This window comes from Suncus etruscus, chromosome 10 (assembly GCF_024139225.1).
Source record: "Suncus etruscus isolate mSunEtr1 chromosome 10, mSunEtr1.pri.cur, whole genome shotgun sequence".
Classification (NCBI taxonomy): domain Eukaryota; kingdom Metazoa; phylum Chordata; class Mammalia; order Eulipotyphla; family Soricidae; genus Suncus; species Suncus etruscus.
Genome location: NC_064857.1, coordinates 8,275,555 through 8,280,338, shown reverse-complemented (window position 1 = coordinate 8,280,338; position 4,784 = coordinate 8,275,555). Strand labels below are relative to the sequence as shown.

Here is a 4,784-nt window from a genome sequence, read left to right as displayed (position 1 = left end):
TTTAATTTATACATATATACCAATAGGAGAGTTGAAAAGATTAACAGCGAGTGGCCACATACTATGAATTCCCCACACACCATTCCACTATAGTCCATAGTGGGAAAGTTAAAGCTAAAACACGATTGCCAAAATTCACTTGCAGGTTGCAGTAGCTATATGAACAAATTTTCACCAAAGAAATAGCAGCATAAAATAAGGCATGAAACACAAACTTCCTTAATTAGAATAGAATACCTTCAACATGTTTTATCAACCCTTTTTTGTTTGTTTGTTTTTTTGGCCCACACCCAGTGATGCTCAGGGGTTACTCCTGGCTATGCGCTCAGAAATCGCTCTTGGCTTGGGGGACCATATGGGATGCCAGGGTATCAAACCACGGTCTATCCTGGGTCAGCCATGTGCAAGACAAATGCCCTGCCACTGCACTATTGCTCTGGCCCCCTCTCTCACCTCTTTTAAAGGCTGAGATACATGATAGAAATTCTGAATTAAGGGCCCCAATGTACTACTGGAGCAGAATTGTTTTTACTACTCTAGCCTGATTAGACTTTAAGATTAGAAATGAACACCTTAATTAAACCACTCATTTTGGGGGTTCTTTTAAAAAATCATATTATATTAACTAGGTTTGCATAGTGTCAGAAAGGAAAAAAGAGAGAGAGAGTAAAATGCCTATTCCAGAGGCAGGTGGGAGTCAAGGGTGGGGAGATGAGTGGGAAACTCAGAACATTTGTTATAGAGAATGTACACTGGCGAAGGGTAGTGTACATTCTGTGACTGAAACTCACTCATGAATAATTTTGTAACCATGGTGCTTAATTAAAGTAATTATATGAAAAACTAACTACAATACAATAAGATGACAATAAACAAAAAATATTAACTAGGTTTGTTGTTTATTGTCGTTTCAAAGGTATTTGCTAAAATATTCAATATTTAGGTTCTGGAGTTTTAGCACAGTGGTAGAGCATTTTCCTTGCAGGGTGCTGACCCTGGACATGCTCAGGTTTGATTCCAGGCATCTTATATGATCCCCAAAGCCCACCAGGAACGATTTCTGAGTAAAGAGCCAAAAGTAATCCATCCCTGAGCACTGCTGGGTGTGGTACAAAAATTAAAAAAATTCAATATTTACATTTTTTGTTAACTTTTTTTGTTTGTTTAGCCATTTCATGTAGGAGGAGAACACAAATAAATATTCTCTCCATATCAAGGCCATTTTACATTATCCCAGAAGTACAGCCACTAAAATCTACCCATAGAAAATAATGGGGTAGACAGTCAGATGGGAAATGTTAACATTTTCAATATTAAGAAATCTGTACTTAGGGCTGGAGAGATAGCATGGAGGTAAGGCATTTGCCTTGCATGCAGAAGGTCCGGTGGTTTGAATCTCATGATTGCCTGTGGTTCCCTGAGCCTGCCAGGAGCAATTTCTGAGCATAGAGCCAGGAGGAACCCCTGAGTGCTGCCGGGTGCTGTACTTAAACTATAAACTGTTGTGATTGAAAGGAGACCTCCCAAAAGCTATGACTACCCTGAATCCCATAAAGAATTTATGTAAAAAAAAAAAGTAATATTTTAGTTTATATAACAAACTAAACTAACTTTTATTAAATAGAATCTGAGGAAATATTCTTCAGAATTGCAGATGTAATATTAAAGACTAGAGCACATCATTGTGAGATCTCTTTAAAACACGACTGGAAACTATTTTTGGAAATCCAACAACTCTAATCAATTTATCACTTGAGTATCTCTAGCCTATAAAGTACCTATGCTTTTCATTTAAAAAGGGTTTTATTTTGGGGCGGGAGCTGTGGCTCAGCGGTAGGGTGTTTGCTTTGCACATGGCTGACACTGGATAGACCTCAGTTCGATTTCTGGGGACCCATATGGTCCCTCTAAACCAGGAGCGATTTCTGAGCGCATAGCCAGGAGTAACCCCTGAGCGTCATTAGGTGTGGCCCCAAAATCAAAACAATTAATAAATAAATAAAAGACCTGCTCACCATATAAAACTCACCTCAAAGAAGGGTGAGTGCAGTTAAAGAAATAATATACTAACACTACCATGACAATGTTAATGAATGAGAGAAGTAGAATGCCTGTTTCAAATGCAGGCAGGGGTGTGGGAAGAGGGAGATGGGGGCATTGGTGGTGGGAATGTTGCACTGGTAAAGGGGGGTGTTCTTTTGGTGACTGAAGTCCAACTACGGCGTTTAAATAAAATAAAAAAAATAAAATAAGTAAAAATAAAATAAAGTGTATAAAGCACATAATTTACAAAGTTATTTATAGTTGAGTTTTAGACAAGGTTCAGCATCCATCTCATCTCAGTGTTAGTTGTCTTCTAGTGTCCCCAATTTCTCTCCTCTACCTCAGTTTCCCCCCACAATCCTACCTTGGCTGTTTTAAAGTACCTATCCAAATGCCCATAATGTGGTGGAAAGGGAAGAGCAAGGGAGATAGATCTAGAGAAAATGACTTGGAAGCTGAAGTAGTGGCACAAATTACAAAAGGTCAGGACTTGGATGGGGAGTTGGGGGGTGTATAGGAGGGAGACCTTAATTCTCTAGCATCCTAGTGATGTTCTGCCAGAAATGGAGTGTGGCAGTGAAACTCTGAACCTCATCAGCTTTAGCACATGACAATCAAAGCCTCTTCCCCATGTGGTGAGTGTTAAGGCTCTGCAGCCATCATAGGTTTTGGAACCAAACTAAAAACTCAGTAACCCACAAGCCAAAGTTCAGTAATATCATTTCTGTTATTGTCTTTGTAGAACTCAGAGAATGAGGTTGCTGTTTCCCACAAATCCTTAGTGGATAAACAAAGCAACTCCCCAGATTTGTTTCTGTGGCAGAAGTGATGCTGAAGAGTCCTCATTCATTTTACCAACTTATAAAATATACACACTGTGCTATGCTAAGTTGTACTATCTCTCTAGTCCAGGAGTGCTTTTTTTTCCCCATTTTATTTTATATTTTAACTTTATTTTTTATTGATCGATTGATTGGTTTTTGGGCCACACCTAGCTGGGTTCAGCTCAGGGGTTACTTCTAGCTCTGTCCTCAGAAATCACCCCTGGCAGGCTGGGGACCGTATAGGATGCCAGGAATCTAACCGGGTCCCTCCTGGGTTGGCCATATGCAAGGCAATTGCCCTACCCCTGTGCTATCTCTCTGGCCCTTTTTTTTTTTTCCATTTTAAACAATTAGGTTCTATATTCAAAGATGGAAAAAAAATAAAATTAGCTTTGTGTCAGTGGTGTATCTTTCTTTTTTTTTTTTTAACTATCTGAATACTATTTTTGTTAGTTTAAAACACATTTTGTGTCTTGAATAAATCATGCTTTTAAAGATGTTTTTATAATAATAGTTTCAGATAAAGTGGAGAAATATACTATAAAATCTGTACTGATCTTCAACCTCAAAAAAAGTGTAAATAATAATAGAAGGAAATATAAAGGTCCTCTGTGTTTTTAAGATTTACAACTCATTGAAACTCATATCTGAGGCAAGTAGAACAAAGATCTCCTTGGTTCTATATTTGCTGTCACATGACATGTAGCTAAATTAAATGAGAAATGGGGGCAAGCAAAGACAAACATGAGCAAATATTCTTAGAAATAACCTTAGAAAATGTTCCTTTTTTGTTGTAAATATTTCAGCTGAGTTTAAATAAAGCAATAGTACATGGAAGTCAGCAAAAATTATCTACATGCACGTTTCTGGCTATAGAAATGCTTTGTAGGATGGGTAATGGAGGTGAGTTTGGGCTACACCTGACCATGCTCAGGATCTTTTCCTGACTCACTGCTCAGTAGTGACCCCTGGAAGTGCTCAGAGACCGCTACTGGCAGGACTCAGGGGACTATGTGGTGCTGTGATTGAATGCGGGTCAGTCAGTCTCTTGTGAGGTAAGAGTAGAAACGAGAACTATTTTGAAACATGAGCAATGATAAATCATTAGCATTGACTTCGGAAATCCTAGTATGGCGTCTTACAGCGATCAAAGGTTCTCTTTATTATTAAGTTTAACTGTGATACTGAAATGATTCTCACAAAAGACATATGTTATTATCATTATTCAAAACAGTTGCTTCAATGGGTAATAGTTCTCTAAGTGCTATCCCCAATAAGGCTAAGAAAAGTGGCGAATAATGAGTGAGCAATTTTCTGGGTCCACTGGGCAATATTTGTAGGCTTGAGGTCAACATCAGTCTTTCATCTAATTCCATACACTGATTTATAAATCTTATTGTTCTGTATATGTGTTTTGCTATCAGGCCTTCACTAACATCAATACTAGTAAACGTATTTTGAAACTCAAATTTTATGTTTTTGTTATTTAGAAATTTAAGTTATCTTTGGGGATGTTATTTCATGGTATTTGGCCCTAGAGTTCATAAAGGATATCCCAAACTTGCATCAAACTTTTTACTTCTAAACTATATTTCTCTAAGGCTTAGATGATTTAAGGGCCTACATATCAAAAAAAAAAAAACAGTAAAAAATTTTGTTACTTGGAATTTGATTTCAAAGCCACTGTGCAATGCTTTTAATAAAACAAGTTTAATACAAGAAAGCCTTTCATTTCTTGAGCTTGTTAGGCTTAAATAACCTCTGGCAGTTTAGTATCTGGAATTTTTAAATTCCAAAGGCAGTCCTGACAGATGGAATTAGAAAGAAAAAAGAAACAAAAGGACCCTGCTGTTTGGTGGGTAGGCTGTTCTCCAAAGTTAAAAAGAGGTGAGAATGGAGAGAAAGTGACTCACCTAA

General features: G+C 37.6%; 1 non-coding gene across 1 annotated transcript; it reads right to left on the bottom strand.

The window, feature by feature from the left end:
• Positions 1-1,154: 1,154 nt before the first annotated feature.
• LOC126021087 (small nucleolar RNA SNORA29) lies at positions 1,155-1,296 on the bottom strand. Its single transcript, XR_007499700.1, has one exon. It is a non-coding gene; the product is annotated as a small nucleolar RNA SNORA29 (small nucleolar RNA).
• Positions 1,297-4,784: the final 3,488 nt, after the last annotated feature.